This window comes from Lolium rigidum, chromosome 6 (genome assembly GCF_022539505.1).
Source record: "Lolium rigidum isolate FL_2022 chromosome 6, APGP_CSIRO_Lrig_0.1, whole genome shotgun sequence".
Taxonomy (NCBI): domain Eukaryota; kingdom Viridiplantae; phylum Streptophyta; class Magnoliopsida; order Poales; family Poaceae; genus Lolium; species Lolium rigidum.
This window is the reverse complement of record NC_061513.1, coordinates 212634537-212655984: the sequence shown is the minus strand read 5'-3', so window position 1 is coordinate 212655984 and position 21448 is coordinate 212634537. Positions and strand designations below refer to the sequence as shown.

The window sequence follows — 21448 nt, the reverse complement described above, 5'->3', positions numbered from 1 at the left end:
GAGGTTAAATGTACATGTTTTAGGTGTAACCATTGATGCTGTTCAGTACATGGTTGGCGGCGACACAGGCTGCACAAGACCTCGGCGGCGGTCAGTGGTGGAAGCCCGGAGCAGGAGTGAGCATAGCGGCACTTGGGCTCAGCTAAAGTCAAAATTTGTTGTTTCAGTCCATGAGTTTTTGACATTGTCACCCCACCATGCTTTGTCTACGCTACACCACATATATTGGTGTGAGTAAATAGTTACCTGCAATCTTTCATTTTTCATTTCTCATTTCACCATGCTTTTCCTATGCATTTTAATTTCCTGTATGAATTATTTAATTATTCCAATGTTAGATAATGCCACTGATGCTGCATTGACATATTTATTGGATGCAAATTGTGTGTACTACATCAAATAATATTAGATTGTAATATCATCACAAAATTTCTTAACTAAAACTGATGCCATCCCTGGTTGTTGAACTTCAGATGCTGGTGCTTGAGCATATTCTTGGGCGTGTACAAACTTCTGATGATTTAAAGCATGTTTGGCATTTTGAGGACTTGGCATGAGTGTTTCACTTGATTAGTAAAACCATGATTATCCCAAGGATCGGAGTAATTAGATTAAGGAGTGGTACTATAAAGGGAAACATTGTAGGTGTTCAAAAGCGCACCATGCCAACACTAATAAAAACATTAGTTGTTACGTTCTACAATACTGATGTGATCCATTTCTGCAGGTTGCGGTTTCGAATAAAAAGAGCAGAAATTTGGCTGCTGAAGTTGGCATGGATAAAGCATTACTGCGACTTTCTTTCTGGTATGATTGTCTTTGGTCATAATGCATTTAAACCCATATAAATGTGTATAATTGAACTTCATAGTTGTATATAGGACATGTTAAAACATGAATCCTAATTTGGTTCAACTTTGGAGTATGTACTGAAGTTACTACTTGAAAGTTCCTATATTATTGTGCACGAGTTCGAAACCTAAATAAATCCCGTCATTATGTAACTTTTATTGTGAGGCCACTATGTTATTCCACTTTGGAGCAATTGGAAAGCTCTTTGATAGACCTTAAATGTTATATACGGGCTTAATTGGTTCTTTTCTTGTCTTTGTTCAAGTCTTTCGTACCCTGCATCTTTACAAGGACGAATTAGGCCAGTGATTTATTCAAATGCCATATAATTATATAGGAAGCCTTCTCGCATAGTATGTTGCAACCTTTTCTTGACTTACCTTTAGTAGCGAATATGATAGTACCCAAGTTAGATACATCAAGGTAGTATACATAAGAGGATATTTATTCAATTAAAACTCAATGCATGCAGATTGTTAAGTAGAGGTACTTCCACAATGTAGAACAAATACACATGTGGTAGATATGGGATCCAAACTGAAGCTAACTTTTGTACTATTGTCAGCTGTAAACATTTCTGGAAGATAATTTGTCTTGTGTTGGACTGTGCTATACTTCGTAACAGCAGCCTGTTGTGCCTTATTATTTTATGCTGATGATGCACCTAATGTTCGGAAGATTCAGCAATCTAGAAACAATATTGTACATTAAAGGTTCAATCTATCTCTTGATGCTACTATGGTTTTTTTTTTTTTTTTGTGTTGGTCAGTTCAATACACCGCTACGCTTCCAGAATGGTATTCAGCGAAAGAAGAACAAACAGCTGAGCCACAGCTGTTGTAGGCTGTGTAGTAACAATGCCGCTCATGATCAATATTCTTGAATTCTTGATGTGCTACATAAGCAATGGTCAATCCATTTGTATCGTGTCGACTGAGTATGTGTAGAGAACTTCATAATACTCATGTTGTGTTCAGTTTATTTTCTTCTTTTAGTAATTGTTCAGTTCATTAGAACTAATAAAGTGACGAGACAATAAAGTTGATATTCTTTGAGAACAATTTCATCCCTTCTATTTGGCCAGTATTCCAGATTTATTTTAAGCAGCTTCACAACAACTTGTCGAGCCAAGGACGTCTCCCTCTCCCGCACAGTAACAGAGGGCGATTTCTGAAATCTCCCCGCCGATCCACCTCGCCACCGCAGTTTCGCCGGATCTCTCGCCCTCCGCCGGCCGCTCCGGCGGCGGGAGGGCGGGGGATCCCCGTTTCGCGGTTGTATATAGTGTAGGATCTGTAGGGTTTGCAGCCGGCGGTGCCTTGGAGGTGGTGGTGGCGCCGGTGAAGTGTTTGGTGCAGGTTCGCGACTCCTTCGTCTACGGCGCTCGGCGGAGCTCCGTGGTCAAGCGCCCGCTTCCTCGCCGTTCGCGGATCGACGCATCTGCGCGGTGCGGTTCTCCCCAGCCAGCATCCCGTGCGGCGGATCTGGATCTCGAAGATGTTGAAGAAGATGGCGTGGTGCTTTGCGGCGGAGCCGTTGGTCCAGGCGCTACCCTCCGGGGCGGTGAGCGGGGACTTCCCAGTTGCCTTGGGGATGCTTTCGTCGATCCTTGGCGTGTGGACGAGCAGAGGTAGCGGCGCGTCTCTCTCTCGTTCTGGTCGCCGGCGAAGCTGGAGCTCAGGAGGACTTCGTTGTAATTTCCTTTGTTTCCTGGGTTTTTCTGTAAGAACAAAGTATCAATGAATCTGTTTTCTTCTCGCAAAAAAAAAAGATTTATTTTAAGCAATTTTTCATCCACAGGCGAGATTGCATCGCAGGCGCGGCGTGCCGCCGCGCCAGACATTTTGCTAGTATTTATAATGTAGCAACTCACATAAAATTTAGAAAATCATAGCAAGTACAGGGGCTTATGTGAACTCGCGAAGCGGCGTGTTAGAATGTGATGATCAATCTCATCACCTCATGTTCATTGTGAATATGTGAACAACTAACCACATCGATGATGTTGGGTAAAGAAACGAAGTTACAAAACCGATGTGTTAGGGACATGTAATTAACGGATAGGTTACTGCAAGTTTTTGAATATTTATTTCCCCCGGTGCAACGCACGGGTAAGGTTTCTGCCAAAATTTTCGTCAACATTTTTTATTAGACCGTTTTACCCTCCCACCAAATCGCATATAACGCACTGGTGTCATCGTACAGTGTCCTGCTTCCTCCCGCCACACAATCAAAGCGAACGGTTCATACCAAACTCGAATCCCAATCGAGATCCAAATTTCTTATCCCTCCTCACGAAAATCCAGCCCATATATGATCTCTTCCGTCTAAACCCGATTCTCACAAACCCTAGAAAAAGGTTTTCGTCACATTGGTTTCCTCGTGGCCCCACCTCCTCCTCCCGCACCGCTGCCGCTTCCGCTCGTCGTTGATTCGGTTAGCTCTAGCGCGTAAGCGTTGACTCACGAGGAGGTATGCGGCCATGGGGCGGAGCGCATCGACCAGTTCCCCGAGCCAAGCGCTGATGGAAGCACACCGATGTCAAAGCTATTATCACGGTATGTATTCACTCAATTTACCTTTGCCAATAAAGCATGACGTGTTCTCAGTTCTCACTCTCGAAAAGTGTTGTAGTTGCAGACAAATCAAACCGTTCACTCGTCGACTAATTTGCTGTAGAATTCCATTACCAATTTGCTGTCAGTAGTTTAGAACTTCATACAATGTATTGTAAAGCCACATACTATATTACTATGAGGTGGCAATGCGAGCTTTATTTTTTTTTATGTCCTGTAAAAAATAGAAACTGTGTAGGCGTCCAAACCACTGTATAGCTGCTATAATAATTATTCTTGCAAATAACGTGAAATTTGTTTTTTTTGTCCTGAAAACATAAACAAAAAAAACGGACATTGTGATTGATGTTCAAGCTGTTGTAACTGAATAATGGCACCAAATGTTGTAAATTTGTTTGAGACTAATGTGAGTAAGTAAAAAAAACACACATAATCATATGATATTTTATTTCTAGATTTTTTTTTCCTCGCATGACAATATTTTGATAATGACACACGGTCAATTTTTTTATCTATCTATACATAATAATAAAGGAAAATAAGGTTATTTGTGGTCCAACACTTTTTGAACCGATTTACCCTCTGTACAAAATACATATTACTACTAAAATGCCACCTGTAAGTGAAAAAGTTTTAATTGCCGAATTCAATGGGTTGGCTTTCACCTGCATCATGTTTCTCCATATAGTTGTTTGGCCGTCCCTAATAAGTTCCTCGCATAGCTTCGATATTGTTTAATTTGGTCACAAGCCCTAGGCGGCTCTCGGCGATAGCGACATGGCGACGATGACTGCCTCCCGTCGGCGGTCTCTCGAGACCACATCCGGCTCGAGCTCGCTGGCGTCCAAGTTGAAGAAAATGGCAAGATTTTCTTCCCAGGAATTGAGATCCTCGGGTGCCCTTCAATTTGATGCTAAATAAGAGGTCGAAGAAGTGACATTGCCACACTACACCAACTAGTTGAATACCCGTGCGTTGCTACGGGTTCTCATTTTTTTTATTGAACATTTAACCATGATGCACAAGAAAATTCATGGTGAGATATACAAATGAAGTCACTTTTTATTCAACATTTTAACGTACAAATGAAGTCACCTTTTTTATTTAACATTTCAACAATAACGCCATCGAGCCCAAGAGGTGATCATGCAATTTAGGTTACTCATACAAGGCATGCTCTTGATTCTTCTTAAACAATAATTGATGCTTCAGTGAAGTAAAAATTGGTATAAGTAAAAATAAGAAAAATATTGTATAACCTTTTTCCATCGAAAATTAGACGGAGGTTATCCATACTAAGAAAATGCATAAGTTCTTGATTTTTGAGGATTCCTATATTTTTTCTTATTATCCTCTTAATTTTTTTGGCGTGATAAATAAAATATGTCTAGTGATGACAGTAATATTACCACATTGGTAAAACACATGGACACATAGTATCACACAAGAGTTCATGGTCAAAGGCTCAAAGCCATCTTGTTCTAAGTGTTGTTTGACTACAGTTTATCAAAATACAAAGCAGTTTTCAAAGTCAACGATATGTTATCTTCTTGCTTGTTGTGTGTTCTGGAGACCTGTCAACAGTAAAATTACGACCATCTGCTGATAGATGTCGTGCAAGTTTCCTTTTACCCTTCTAGACTGCATCAGAGCTAGACCACAGCCTCATGAGTTTCGGTATAGGTTCCGGTTCAAGCAACTGGGTTTGGCCATTCCGACAGCGTAAAACCGTCGGTCTCGTACTGAATTTTTTTGGCCGTGCAGTGTTCACAGTTCTCGGCGTGCTTCAAGATGTGCGTGCTGTCTGGCAGGTTTGAGTAAACAAATTCAAAAGGATCTAGGTTTATGGTGTCCTTGATGGTCGAATCCGGTTCATCGAAGTCCATGTCATCAGCAGCAGAACCTGCGGTCATCATTGAGTTATTATGTGCATTACATATTAGATCTTATAAATGATTTTATACATTGATGGGCATGCAGTTGTACCTTCACCGGCGAACAAATAATACTCATCATCCATGACATCGCATGGTGTGGGATTCTCCTCCATGAGCCTGGCAAGGAACGTCTCCATCTCACCTTTTACATTTTTTGAGTCGGTAAGAAATCATAAAAACCTGGTGGACGCAAGAAGATGAAAATAGCTGGATCGAACTTACCATCTGTATTGACGGTGTAATCTTGTGTGCTCTCTAAAGGTGATTTGGAGGGAGATGCATGTGTGCTATCTGATGAGGTACCAACATCGGGGGTGGACATTGTGGTGGACTCGACGGATGGGTTGCTATGCTTAGTCGCGAAGCGAGCATTGCAACGCTGTTGTTGGGCATGTCTCTCCCCATGTGGTATGCTTTGTCTTTCTGCTCTTCGGTGTGCAATCTGACGTCGCCTCTCAGCCTCTTCCAGTAATTCTTTTCATGCTCGCTCACGAGCCCTTTGTTGAGATCTGTTGTCATTTCCCTAATCTTCTGCTTGATTCTTCAGGAGATTTGACGGCTGACGACTGGTCTGTTCCGTTTCGTTAAAGAAGTCATCGCAGCTTAAATTGTCGCCCAATGTCCTAGTAAGGTAGTGGCCTGGAACATGATTGAGCCGTTAAGTAATTGTTGAAATAGGACACAAATGGAGTAAGTTTGAGAAATATATGATATTACCGTCACTCTCTGTGGTGCAGTCCCGCGTGCATGGTGAAGGTGAGGCATGCGGTGAAGTAGCTGCCTGCACTCCCGGTGTTTCGTTCGTGACGGTTTCCAGGTAAGCCGTATTTGCAGATAGAGCAAGTGGGTATTTCATCGCGACGGATTCAGCACATGGGGTGTTCCGCCTAGCCTTGTAGTTTGCGTTCCGCTTAGTTAGCAGGGTATGCCTCTCATCGGGAGTTAGGTTTTGTCTTCGAGCTCTGTCACGTTCCTGCCTTATATGCTTATTACCTTGCTCTGAAAGCTGCTCTTGTTCTTCTGAACTATTGAGATTTTTAGCAGCAATTTTTTCTGCTCCGGGCTATCCGCAGCCTCTTTAAGTGTTCCTCTTTTTTCTCGGCAGACAACCGACCATACCAGTTGGTGCTACTGCCTTGCGTGTTTCCACATTTGGGGGTGAGATCTTTAACCGAGGTTTGCTCCTTGAACGGAGGATTACAAGCATTCTCTTGGATCAGCATGTTCTATTAAAAAATGCGTGGCAAAAAAAAGGTAAATATATAGTTCATATAAACCGAAGCATGCTTGTGAGAACTACACGATTAGATGCCCAAGAGACAACCTGATTCAGATCTGGAGAAAAGCCGTCGTCAAAACTGCAAGTATTGTTTGCTGACATTTTTTGGCTTGGCGTTTCACTTTGACCACGGCTTGGAGCTGCATTTTTTTTTTCTTCATGGGCAATCCGCTGCTTCTTGAGATGTTTTTCTTTCGCTATAGGAGACAGATGACTATACCATTTATTCTCACGGGTTTTGACATCAAGATTTTGTTTTTTCCCCTGATTGTCCAAACCTACAAGGGAGAACATGTCATGATTGTAATTGCAATGTAAAAACAGTGAGAAAAAACATTAAGAACATGTCATGTCATCATTTTGTTTTTAGCTGATGCTTCTTATACATATACTTCTCGTATTTTTAATTTATATGGGAAATCTCTTCTTGATTGTAATAGGGTGCAAGCAATTTACCTTGGGTAAGAGCTGTAATAGGGTGTTGATGATCTTGATTTTCATCATGGAATTTGAAAGCCGTATGCTCATCTGATAAACAAAAAATGTGCATGTTCAGCGATGATAGTACTTAAATTTTATGAACTTGTAGACAGATCATTACTACCTTTATTTGCAAGGCTTAGAGAAGTAAGTTTTTTTTGTTGGCGGGATATCCGCAACTTTTCTAGGTGTTCTTTCTTCTTATCTGCAGATAATCGACTATACCAATTCGTTTTCTTTGTTCCATTTGTGGCACTTGCACCTGTGTTGGTTAGATCAGACAACGGGGTACGATCCCCCGGCGGAGTATCTCTGGAACTATCAATCATCTGTTAGAAAAAATAGAAATGTTAGATGGGCTACATTTGACTGTGGTTTGGAGTCTAAATTAACCATGCTTGTATTCATCACTTTGATTATCCTGAAACAACCAAAGCTTACATGATAAACTTTTTCAGGATGTAATATGGGAAACAGTAGGGGCTCTTCAATTGGTCCATGGTAAACTATTTGTACTGATTATATTTTTCCTATTCCTTGCAGCTTAATGAGTTTCAGTTCATTTGAATACATAGTGCTAAAAATAGTACCAGAACTGTACCATTCTACCTACGAAGAGAATCATCGCAGCTTTGTTTGTTTCAGAATAACATAGAGCTTTATATTTTTGTTATTCCTTGCAGCTTAATTTATGTCAGTTCTTAGATGCTAAAAACCATCAGGAATTTTATGCATAATACTTTCACTGATAAAGGTGGCCTGATTCTTATGTGAGGCGCATAGGTCAACCTAATACTCACCCCAATCATTCTTTCAGTTTTATTCGCTCCATTTCATGCACTGCTAGCTAATACCATGCCCTATTTACTAAACGTCTGAAACATGTTAGCGTGTTGGCTTGATCAGTAAAACCATAGGTATCTGAAGCATTGCAATTGTTCAAAACCATGACATATCTGGGTACATAACAACGCCAGCTATTTCCATCAATGTGATCCATTTCTGTTGGCCATGGTTAAAACTCAAAAGTAGAAGAGCAGAAACTTGGCCCTTGAGACCTAATGCTAATGATAAGAACAGAAAACACCGCCGGCTCTTTACTACAGGTTACGAGCTACAATCAGCAAGATGGTTCTCCTAACCAGTAACCTATAAGAACTGTACCAGAACTGTACCATTCTACCTACGAAAAGTACCAGAAATGTACCATTCTACCTACGAAGAGAACCAGTAACCTATTAGATTAAGCTTTGTTCATCCTCGAAAAAAAAAGATTAAGCTTTGTTTGATTACCACCGGCAGACGACGACTGGAGCGCGCCTTCGATGCTGAAGAGAAGAACTGGAGCGCGCCGTCGACGCTGCAGAGAAGAACTGGAGCGCGCCATGGACGCTGAAAAGAAGAACTGGAGCGCGCCGTCGACGCTGCAGAGAAGAACGTGAAGCGGTTTACGACCAGGCTGCGACGCTGAACTGGAGCCCGCGCCGTCGATGACAAATTTCGTTGTATGGCAATTTTTTGTTACGACCAACGCTGAACTGGATACGACCAGGCTGCGACGCTGAACTGGAGCGCGATACGACCAGGCTGCGACGCTGAACTGGAGCGCGCCGTCGATGGCAAATTTCGTTGTATGGCAACTTTTTTGTGATTGATTCCCGTGATGTGATGTATGGCAACTTTTTTGTGATTGCATTCCCGTGATGTGATGTATGGCAACTTTTTTGTGATTGCATTCCCGTGATGGATTCCCGTGAGGATTTCCGTCTGTTGTAAATAAACTTCCTGATCATCTTATTCGAGTTTTGGTAAGTATATAACTTCCCGTGATGTATGGCAATTTATGTGATGGATTCCCGTGATGGATTCTGAAAGAACATCTCTCATATTATGTTTTGAGTGTTTGATGTCAATGTATGTGATACACTAATGCTTGTTTAAGTGATACAGAGATTATATAGATACATTTGTATGTGTGTTGGATGTGGTCAGTGCTGTCAAAAAGAAACAGAAAAAAGTTCATCAGGCCGGATAATCCGGGCCGGATATTTCCAAAATATCCGGCCCCCAGTTTTTCGGCTAAGGACTTGAGGAATTGCAGCTCAGTACATTCTGGATAGGGGCCGAACATTTGCCCGGATATTGTCCCGGTTTTATCCCAAGGCCGGATTATCCGGGCCGGACATTTCAGAAATATCCGGCCCCCTCGAAAATGGCTAAGGACCTGAAGAAAAGCTTGCCTGGATAGAGGCCGGATTTTTGGCCGGACATTGTCCCGGTTTTGTACCTGAGGCCGGATTATCCGGGGGGGGGGGCGGATTATCGGCCCCCCGGAAGCCCCAACGGCTGGATTTTGGGGAGGGGTATTTATACCCCTCTTCTTCTTCCTTCCCCCTTTGCTCAATGATTGCACAAGAAATCTGCCAAGCTTCACCTCCATTAGAGCCACCTCAAGAAACACAAGATTTGCAAGATCTCCTTCCTCCCCCAACCGAAGCTCTTGATCTTTGGAGATTCGAAGGAGAAGCCACCGATCTACATCCTCACCGAAGCGTTTTTCATTTCCCCCTCATTTGTTTGAGGGATCTCGTGCTAGTGTTCCTATTTGGTTCCCTAGTTGATTTGTGTTGATGTGTTGTTATTGATTGTTGTATTGTTACAGATTTGGGAGCCTCCAATTCAGTTGTGGATGTGTGCCCCAAGAACCTTGTAAAGGCCCGGTTTCCGCCTCGAGGAAATCCCTTAGTGGAAGTGGGCTAGGCCTTCGTGGCGTTGCTCACGGGAGATCCGAGTGAAGCCTTCGTGGTCGTTGGTTTGGCTTTCGTAGCAACCACACTCCTCCAAACGTAGACGTACCTTCTTGCAAAGGAAGGGAACTACGGGAATCATCTCCGTGTCATCGCGTGCTCCACTCTCGGTTACCTCTATCCTATTCTATCTCTTATATTGTGTAGCTATATCTTGCTTAGTTGCTTATCTTGTCATATAGGTAAATTCACTTAGTTGCATATCTAGAGAATTTACCTTTGTGTCAAGCCTAAATTGAAAAAGAACTAAAAATTGGTTAGCACCTATTCACCCCCCCTCTAGGTGCGGCATACGATCCTTTCAATTGGTATCAGAGCCTCGGCTCTTATTTCGGGCTTAACCGCCTAAGAGTATGCCGAACGAGGAGCCCTCGGAAGGGGCCGCTAAGACGGTCTCCATGGACGACTTCAATTCGTTGAAGTCCTCCATGGAATCCCAAATGGAAAGCATGAAAAAGATGATTGCCGAGCTTTTGGCTCCGGTCCCTCCCAAGGCTCCCATTGTAGAGGTAAAGGACACGGGTGCGTTAGAAGAGGGAGATGCTTCGAATTACCCTTTTCTACCAAACCCGTGGAAGGTGATAACTTAAACACTATCAAAGCTCCCATTGCATCTCCTAGGGGAACTAGTGGAGGTGAGAGCTACAATCGAGTAGCTCCACCTTTTCTATCTCCCGATATACCGGTTCCCCATCCCCATATGAACATTCGGGGCGACCCTCCTAACTTTTCCATTGAGAATTTCGATACTTGGCAATTTGAGTTTCGCTCTCATGTTTGCAGTGCCTCCAATGAACTTTGGAGAATCATCATGGAAGGCTTCAAGCCATACAACCCCGAAAAATTGACTAGAAGAGAAGCGGTTGTTAGTCAACTCAACAACACCGCCTTGCACATGATTGAAACTAGTGTGGGGACAAAGGAATTGCATCGTGTTCGGAGCTACACCACCGCCAAGGAAGCTTGGGATGGTTTGGCCGCTAGTTGCATTGGAAGTGAGAGAACGAGGAGGAACAAGTATAATGCTCTTAAGAATAAAGCCGAAGGTTTCATGAGGCTACCGGATGAAGATCATGAAATCATGTATGGAAGACTTCTCACCGTTGCCGATTCCTTCCGCCTTATTGGTGCCACCCACATCAATGACTCTTGGATCAAGGAGAAGTACATTGAATGCATGATGCCGTTTGTACCCATTGATGTCAAGACTCTTGTCGGGAGAGAATGCTATTCCTCTCTCACCTCTCAACGAGTCGTGCACGAGATGCAAGCTCTCAAGGTGCTTGAGCAAAACTCTCATGATTCTCGCAATCGAGCTCTTGGGATGACAAAGGGGTCCGACCTTGCCTTGGCGGTCAACTCCGTTGAAGAAGTGATTCCTCAAGAATCTTATAGGGCATCTTGGAGTATGTCCTATCCGGAAGACTTGGAACACCACTACCATGACCACATGGCATTCCATGCTAACTCCTTTTGGGTTGACCCATCCAAGGCCAAGGAAGACAACATCAAGAGAAACAACTCAAGGGGGTTCACAAGTTCGGGCCCAAGGACAAGATCTTGCTACAATTGTGATGACAAGTGCCACTTCATTGCCGAGTGCCCCTATGAGAATAGGGAGACTCACGGTGGAAGGCTCATTCCCAAGGACAAGAGCAAAGTCTCAAAGGGCAAATATTCAAAAGCCCCCAAGAAGAAATTCTACAACAACAAGACCAAGAAGGGCAAGAGGCCCTCCAAAATTGTGCTAGTGACTAGGGAAGAATATTCTTCCGATGAAGTTGAAAGCTCTAGTGATGATGAAGATGAAGAAAGCTCAAAGGAAGTGGCCGCCATTGTCACCACCAACATTCCCTCTTCATCTTTCTTTGAATCTCCCAATGAGAATCCTCACATCAAGAATGCACATTGCTTCATGGCAAGGTCCTCCTTGGACACATCTATTGTGCTATCAACTCAAGAAGAATATACCTCCGGAGATGATGATGTTGATGATGAAGAAGATGCAACCTCTAATGGATTGGTCGCTCTTGCCTCCCTCTCCACTAACTCTTCATCACCAAGTGAATCCCCCAATGAGGTCATTCATGTGGAGGAAGAAAGTTGCCTCATGGCTAAATCTTCCGAGGTATCATCTCCTAACCCATCTATGCCTATCATTTCAAGTGATCTAGGGGTTGATCTTGCTAGTCTAAAAGTGAAACAAGAAATGCTAGAGTTTGATGATTTCATTCTTAACCTACAAGGTAATACTAAAAAGCATGTTTCAAACCTCATGGTTCGTATGGCTCAACTAAATGGTACTCTTGAGAAAAAATGTCAAATAGAGAGAGAAGATGCTCTTGAACTACATGCTCTTAGAAATGCCCTTGAGGAAAGCCAAGAAACCATAGCTTCTCTTGAAGAGAGGTTAGAAAATCTTGGAGATCCTCAAGATAAAATTAACAAGCTCACTAAAGCTAGAGATCTTGCTAGAGCTAAGACTAAAGTGCTTTCAAAGGAAAAGGCCAAATTTGGTGTTGATCGTGAGAAACTTGTGAGAGATCTAGATGATCTAGACAAGGCACACAAAGCCTTGAAGAGTGAATACTCTCTCCTCTCCAAGTCTTATGAGCAACTTCAAATTAGGCTCGCTTCATATGACATACCTAGCACCTCTACTCCTTTATGTGATCATGCAAATATTATTGAGGAAAATGCTAGGTTGAAGGATGAACTTGCTAAGGCCTCCTCTCCCCAAAGTAAACTTTCTTTGGATGATCTTTTGAGTAAGCAAAGATCAAACAACGGGAAGGAGGGCCATGGTTATAATGCCAAGGCAAAGAAGGCAAACAAGCAAAAGGCCAAGCCCGCACAAGAGAAGAAGAAAGCCATCACTAATGGTGAAGCCCCCAAGGGCAAAACCATAAATGATGATGATGCGGGAATTGCTAACCCTCACTATGTTTTATTTAAAGATTATTATGGTGATGTTTATGCTAAATATGTTGGCCCATATGATGGTTATGTTGCTTGGTCTATTTGGGTCCCAAAGACCCTTGTTGCTAACAAAAGAGGACCCATTGAAAAATGGGTACCTAAATCCAAGAATTGATCTCATGTAGGACTATGCCGCCGGAGGTTCAAAATGGGTACTTGATAGTGGATCTACAAGTCATATGACCGGCGGCAAAAACCTCGTCAAGGAGTTGAGGCCTAACATAAACAACATCACCGTCTCCTTTGGCGATAATTCTACATCCGAGGTATTGGGTTTTGGCAAGGTTGTGGTTGCACACAACATTAGTCTTGTGGATGTCATGCTTGTCAAAACCCTTGGTTACAATTTGCTTTCCGTTTCCGCCCTTGGCAAGATGGGTTTCGCCGTCTTTATTGATAATGATATTGTGGTACTCTTGTGGAGCAAGACTCTAAAAGTCGCTTTCGTTGGGTATCGCGAACACAACTTGTATGTGGTGGACTTTTCGGGGAAAACCAAGTCAAGTGCGATGTGCCTATTCGGAAAGGCGGACGTGGGTTGGTTGTGGCATCGCCGCCTAGCCCATGTCAACATGAGAACTTTGCAAAGTCTTCACAAGGGGAACCATATTGTGGGACTAATGGAAAATGTGTCTTTTTCCAAAGATCGTGTTTGTAGGGCTTGTGTTGAAGGCAAAATGCATGACTCTCCGCACCCAAGCAAGACTATCATCTCTTCCAAGAGGATCTTGGAGCTCCTTCATGTGGATCTCTTTGGTCCCGTCACTCATGCAAGTCTTGGTGCGAAGAAACATTGCTTGGTGATTGTTGATGACTACTCAAGATACACTTGGGTCTACTTTCTCAAGACGAAAGATGAGACTCAACAAATATTCATTGACTTTGCTACCGATGTGCAACGCCAACACAACCTCCTCATTATGGCAATAAGAAGTGACAACGGCTTCGAGTTCAAGAACTATACACTCAATGATTTTCTTAGTGATGAGGGGATTCGACATCAATATTCCGCTGCTTACACCCCTCAACAAAATGGTGTTGCGGAGAGGAAGAACCGGACTCTTATGGATATGGCAAGATCTATGATGGCGGAGTATAAATCCCGCTATAACTTTTGGGCGGAAGCCATCTCCACCGCTTGCCACTCCTCTAACCGGATCTATCTCCGCAAGGGATTGAACAAGACTCCATATGAAATACTCACCGGGAACAAGCCTAATATCTCATACTTCAAGGTGTTCGGGTTGGGGCAAGTTGATGTTTGTGCAGGTGATGAAATACCTCAAGATGCCATAGTAAGAATGGGTGTGGGATTTTTCCGCCCCATTGAGGGACACGGTGTGGCGTCTCGGGAAGAACTATGCTCTACCACGGTGGAGCCCTCATCTTCTCAACATCAACAAACCCTACCTAGTGAAGCAAATGATGCACCAACCCAAGAACAAGAACAAGACCCTCCCTCTTGTGTGCAAGATCAAGGACAAGATCAACCAAGCATTCATGACGGCTCCAATGAGGATCCAATCAACTCTTGCCCTTCTCCGAATATTGTTCAAGATCAAGCACATGAGGATGAGCAACCTCAAGAAATTGAGGAAGCTCAAGTTGAAGGTCAAGACGGGGACCCAAATGATCAAGTTGATCAAGTGACACCTCCAAGGCCAAGAAGGACCAAGGAGGAGATCGAGGCCCGTCGTCTAGCAAGAAGAGATAGGAACCTTGAGCTTCGTGGACACACTCATGACAAGGTTCTTGGTGATGTAAGGGCAAAGGTTTCCACAAGAAGGCAATTGGCTAACTTTAGCAATAATCATGCTTATATCTCCTTAGTGGAACCCAAGAAAGTATTTGAAGCCCTTGAAGATTCGGATTGGTTGGAAGCTATGCATGAAGAACTCAACAACTTCAAGCGCAACAAAGTATGGACCTTAGTAGAGAAGCCAAAGAGGTGTCGCAATGTTATAGGCACTAAATGGATTTTCAAGAACAAGCAAGATGAGTTTGGAAATGTTGTGAGGAACAAGGCAAGATTGGTGGCTAAAGGGTTCTCTCAAGTTGAGGGAATTGACTTTGGAGAAACCTATGCTCCCGTGGCTCGCCTTGAGTCCATCCGTATCCTTCTTGCTTATGCATCGCATCATAACTTTAAGTTACAACAAATGGATGTGAAAAGTGCATTTCTTAATGGTCCTTTGCATGAAGAGGTTTATGTTAAGCAACCCCGGGGTTCGAGGATCTCAACTTTCCTAACCATGTCTACAAGCTTGATAAAGCACTTTATGGTCTCAAACAAGCTCCTAGAGCTTGGTACGAGCACCTTAAGGAATTGTTGGTAGACCGTGGGTTTGATGTTGGGCTAATCGACCCCACTCTTTTTACTAAGAGGGTCAATGGGGAGCTTTTCGTTTGCCAATTATATGTTGATGATATTATCTTTGGCTCTACTAACAAAGCTTTCAATGATGAATTCTCAAAGCTTATGACCGATAGGTTTGAGATGTCTATGATGGGAGAGATGAAGTTCTTCCTTGGTTTTGAGATCAAGCAATTGAGGGAAGGAACCTTCATCAACCAAGCAAAATATCTCCAAGACATGCTCAAGAGGTTCAAGATGACCGAGTTGAAGGGTGTGGCCACTCCTATGGTTACCAAATGTCATCTTGCACTAGATCCCAATGGTAAAGAGGTGGATCAAAAGGTATATCGCTCCATGATTGGATCCTTGCTTTACCTTTGTGCATCTAGACCGGACATAGTGTTGAGTGTTGGTGTGTGTGCAAGGTATCAAGCTTCTCCTAAGGAGACCCACATGATGGCTCTCAAAAGAATCTTTCGATATTTGGTTGATACCCCAAGATATGGTATTTGGTACCCCAAAGGCTCAAGTTTTATTCTCAATGGTTATACCGATGCGGATTGGGCGGGTGACAAGGATGATAGGAAATCAAATTCCGGGGCTTGCCAATTCCTTGATAGGTCCTTGGTGTGTTGGTCCTCTAAGAAGCAAAATTGTATATCTCTCTCCACCGCCGAAGCCGAATATGTTGCCGCCGCAAGTGGATGCACTCAATTGTTATGGATGAGGCAAACTTTAAAGGAATACGGTGTCATTTGTGACAAAGTACCTCTATTATGTGACAATGAAAGTGCCATCAAGATTGCCTATAATCCGGTGCAACATTCAAGAACGAAGCATATTGAGATCCGGAATCATTTCATTAGGGATCGTGTTGCCCGTGGTGATATTGAGCTTATCTATGTTCCTACCAAAGATCAACTTGCCGATATTTTCACGAAGCCTCTTGATGAAGCAAGGTTCTCTTATTTGAGGAATGAGTTAAATATCATTGATTCAAGGAGTATAGCTTGACCATCTTGCAAACACACCTTTGTCTCAAAACTTTATTTGGTTTAGGTGTGGGCATGGAAATAGGGGGAGTGCGGTTTAAATTATTGAGCTATCCCTCCCCCCATAATGCCAACATTAAGATATCATTCTCTTTATATCATATGTTGATATGTGAGCTTCAATGATGAGTAGTGGCTTGGACCCAAGATATATCTTCGCGGTGTCATGCCACAACACTCATATATGGTGGCCTAGGCCACCACACTCTTCTTTGTGAAGAGTTGGAGTTATTTGGATCTTATCGTTTTTATTTGACAACTCCTTGTTCTTATGGGAAATCACTCTAGTTTGGCCTTATTTGCTCATATCTTGCAAACTTGAGTGATCATGTACCATTAACAGTTTGTACCCTCTAAACCGAAGCCTACACTCTCCTATAAGCCACTTCCATCTTGCTCATTTGTCATGTTTGGTAAAAACTTGGAGTTTGAGGTTTCTCGGTCGGATGATCTAGGTTGTCCCATCTTATTGGTAAATATGCATCTTATATGTGACGTGATACATTATTGCACCACATATGGGTTCACGCAAATAACCAACTAAAGATAGGCAGGATTTCCGGTATTCTGGAATTTTCCAGAACACCGGATAATCCGGCCCCCTGGCACCCCGGAATATCCGGCCGGGCCGGATTATCCGCCCTCACTTTGGGCCGGATTATCCGGCCTGGGCGTTTGAGGAGAGCTAAGAGAGGCCGCGGGGAGCGAACGGTTGCCACAGCCATCGCTCCCCCACGCGCCCTCTCTCTCTCTCTCTCTCAGCCGCCGGAGCTCCTCCTCCTCGCCGGAGACGCCCCGTCCGCTCCCTCTCGGAGTTTTTGAGTGGATCGGGTGCCCCTCCTCCCTAGCTTCCTTCTCCTCCAAGCGGCTTTCGCAATGGATGCGGGTATGACTCACAATCCCTAACCCTAGGTGTTGTGATTTGTATGTGCTATTTTCTTGGTGGATTTGGTGTCTAGTTGTTCCAAATCGTGTGTAGTATACTCCTCTTGCATGCTATGAGGCCGATCTGGTCATAGACAAGTTTTTGATTGGAAGAACTGCAAGATTCGCAGGGCCGGATTATCCGGCCCCCGCAAAGACCGGATTATCCGGCAGGGCCGGATTATCCGCCCCTGGGGACACCGGATTATCCGGCCTGGAGCTTCATCGCCGCTGCAGTTCTGTTTTAATCTATCATGTCTAGACTTGTACCGACTTATAGTATGTTTCTAGAGTACATTACTGTATCATACATGACTTATGAGCATTATCTTCTCTTTGCTATCCATCTTTGCTATTCACAGGTCGTGTTTCTCGGGGTGCTCGGAGACGCCCAAGGGCTGACCGGTCAAGTGATGAGTTCGCGTCCAACGCTCCTCGCAAGTCCTCCTCATCTAGGCACAAGAACAAGGAACAGAGGCAGAACTACAAGGCTATGGACAATGTCTCTTATGCAGCTCTCCGTATGAAGAACTGGTATGAAGAACTCCCAAGGGATGAAGAGACAGAGGGCAGGAAATTCTGGTGCATGCAGCATGAGTTCATCTATAAGGATATCTATGAGCCCATGAAGAAAGTGCGACCCATGCAAGCTATCGATGTGGATCTTCTGGCAGTCAACAATCATTTTGAGGATGCCATCTGGGTGACTGGTAGGATGGGCTTGCAGGATCTCATGAGGATTCAATGTGACTATAGTCCAGAGTTGGTGAAGCAGTTCTTTGCTACTTTGGACATCCAGAAAGATGAGGACCGCACTATGGAATGGATGTCTGGCTCCACTCACTGTAGGGACACCTTGCGCCGTTTTGCTGGTATTCTTGGAGTTCCTGCAGAAGGAGGTCGTCGTCTCCATGGACCTCAGAGGGCAGATAAGAGTGTGTTGTTTGATCTCTATACATCAGCTGGAAAAGTTGGTGAGACCAAGGGGCTGCTTACCATCTATGGTCAGTTACTCAGGTTCTTTCGGGCCACCATCTGTCCAAGTGGTGGTAACAATGATGCTATCCGGGGAACTCTGGTGGATCTCATGTACCTCAGCTTTAGGTGTGCTCGTGATGAGAATGAGGAACGTAACTACACTATTGATGTCATGGACTTCATCTTCAATGAGATTCATGATGCCATGGTCTCCCGGACCACTATACCTTATGCACCTTATATCCAGCTTCTCATCAACAACACTGCGGGCGTGAGTGGTGAAGACTTGAGCGGGTACCCTTTGATGAAGCACTCTGTCAAGAAGGCCTACAAGCTTAAGCCTGTCTCTTCTGCTGTACCTCCACCTGACTCCTTCATGGGTGATGCTCGTTCTAGTGGTTTTGCTCCTGCTCGCCATCCTGACCTCCCGGCTATGAAGAAACAAGTGAACATGCTCAGTTGGTTTCAGCGTTACATCCTTTGCATGAACATTGAGATCCATAAGGAGAACTATGCGGCCAGCCGAGAGCGTTCTGAGATTAAGCATACTCAGGCGGTTATTCTGCACAAGCTCAGTGGTGAGCAAGGACCCCCTCCTCAGCCTCCAGCTCACCCAGGTTACAGTGGGTGGCATTCTGCACAGGTTCCGTGGAGTGATCTTGATGATTGCATTCAAAGGTCCAGCCTCACTCGCCGCTCTCCGGATGCCCCTGACACTGATGAAGAAGAAGAAGAAGAAGCGGCGTACGAGTCCGATGATGAAGATGCCTCCGAGTGATCCCCATGGGGCAAGTAGCATCGCGCTTGTCCCCTTTTTGGCGTCTCGATGCCAAAGGGGGAGAAGTGTTCTATTAGGAACTCTCTCGGGGATTTGCATGGTTTGGGCACAAGCATATGCGTTTATCATTCCTTTATTGCTTCTGTTCCCTCTTATTTGAACTATTTGCTTTGGTTGTGTTCCGTTTAAAACTATGTGCTATGTGGTGTGAGACATTGTTATGGGTTTCGGATTTCTATATGTTGAGATCAAGGCTATTATATTATGTGTGATGCTATATCTCCGTATCATATATCTACACATGGGTATGATTTCTAGCATCCTATCTCAACTTCATATATGTTTATGTCTCTTGTTAGAGCTCATGATGGATACCTCTTGTGTTGAGGCACCTCGCTCCTATGTGTTGTGTATTTGTATTCAAATGCAAATTACTTATATGCACACATGTAGGGGGAGTGCCTCTATGTTTTGCCATCATGCTTGTCTCTATAGTGATTTTCTTGCAAATCCGTATATTGTCATCAAACACCAAAAAGGGGGAGATTGAAAGAACATATCTCATATTATGTTTTGAGTGTTTGATGTCAATGTATGTGATACACTAATGCTTGCTTAAGTGATACAGGGATTATATAGATACATTTGTATGTGTGTTGGATGTGGTCAGTGCTGTCAAAAAGAAACAGCAAAAAGTTCATCAGGCCGGATAATCCGGGCCGGATATTTCCAAAATATCCGGCCCCCAGTTTTTCGGCTAAGGACTTGAGGAATTGCAGCTCAGTACATTCTGGATAGGGGCCGGACATTTGCCCGGATATTGTCCCGGTTTTGTCCCAAGGCCGGATTATCCGGGCCGGACATTTCAGAAATATCCGGCCCCCTCGAAAATGGCTAAGGACCTGAAGAAAAGCTTGCCTGGATAGAGGCCGGATTTTTGGCCGGACATTGTCCCGGTTTTGTACCTGAGGCCGGATTATCCGGGGGGGGCGGATTATCCGACTCTAAGTTAGGCCGGATTATCCGCCCCCGGAAGCCCCAACGGCTGGATTTTGGGGTGGGGTATTTATACCCCTCTTCTTCTTCCTTCCCCCTTTGCTCAATGATTGCACAAGAAATCTGCCAAGCTTCACCTCCATTAGAGCCACCTCAAGAAACACAAGATTTGCAAGATCTCATTCCTCCCCCAACCAAAGCTCTTGATCTTTGGAGATTCGAAGGAGAAGCCACCGATCTACATCCTCATCGAAGCGTTTTTCATTTCCCCCTCATTTGTTTGAGTGATCTCATGCTAGTGTTCCTATTTGGTTTCCTAGTTGATTTGTGTTGATGTGTTGTTATTGATTGTTGTATTGTTACAGATTTGGGAGCCTCCAATTCAGTTGTGGATGTGTGCCCCAAGAACCTTGTAAAGGCCCGGTTTCCGCCTCGAGGAAATCCCTTAGTGGAAGTGGGCTAGGCCTCCGTGGCGTTGCTCACGGGAGATCCGAGTGAAGCCTTCGTGGTCGTTGGTTTGGCTTTCGTAGCAACCACACTCCTCCAAACGTAGACGTACCTTCTTGCAAAGGAAGGGAACTACGGGAATCATCTCCGTGTCATCGCGTGCTCCACTCTCGGTTACCTCTATCCTATTCTATCTCTTATATTGTGTAGTTATATCTTGCTTAGTTGCTTATCTTGTCATATAGGTAAATTCACTTAGTTGCATATCTAGATAATTTACCTTTGTGTCAAGCCTAAATTGAAAAAGAACTAAAAATTGGTTAGCACCTATTCACCCCCCCTCTAGGTGCGGCATACGATTCTTTCAGATTCCCGTGAGGATTTCCGTCTGTTGTAAATAAACTTCCTGATTTCCGTCGTTCCTTTTGGTAAGTATATAACGGATGGCTGGATGGCAAGCGGGAGATGTTTAGTAAGATTGGATGGTCAAGATGTCTCCAATCTTTGACATCAAACATGTTTGACGACGTACCAACTCGAATATAATAGTAAAGATGGTTTGTTGGCTCAATGACATGATCTTATTTTTCTCGGGCGTAAAGCTGCATGTAAAGGCAATTTTTTGGTAATCAGCGAGGTGTGATCCCGCGTAAAGTTATGCGCAAAAAATATCTCTCGGTAATTCATCGTCGAAGGACTAGGCATCACTGGCATGCATACGCCATATATCCACATCCTCCAATTATTTATTCTTCTCGGCTTCCTCTACTCTCGAACTACTGGGAGATGAAGGTTGTCAGCTTGTCGCAATGTGGAGTGGCATGGTGATGGTGAGTGGTGTCACATGGCTCTTGGCGCTATAGCGCACATGTATGGGTGGCCTCACTGAAGGAGAAGTAGAGGAGGTAGTGGGCCGTTTTCTATCCCGTCGCAACGCACGGGCATGTTTCCTAGTTTTTCCATAAAGCTTAGACACTCATAGGCCATGACGATGTTGTTGTGATAAC

At 44.0% G+C, this 21448-nt stretch overlaps 1 long non-coding RNA gene across 1 annotated transcript; it reads left to right on the top strand.

Moving 5' to 3' along the window:
- The first annotated feature begins 724 nt into the window (after positions 1 to 724).
- LOC124667446 lies at positions 725 to 1783 on the top strand. Its single transcript, XR_006991291.1, has 2 exons — positions 725 to 807; positions 1622 to 1783. It is a non-coding gene; the product is annotated as an uncharacterized LOC124667446 (long non-coding RNA).
- Positions 1784 to 21448: the final 19665 nt, after the last annotated feature.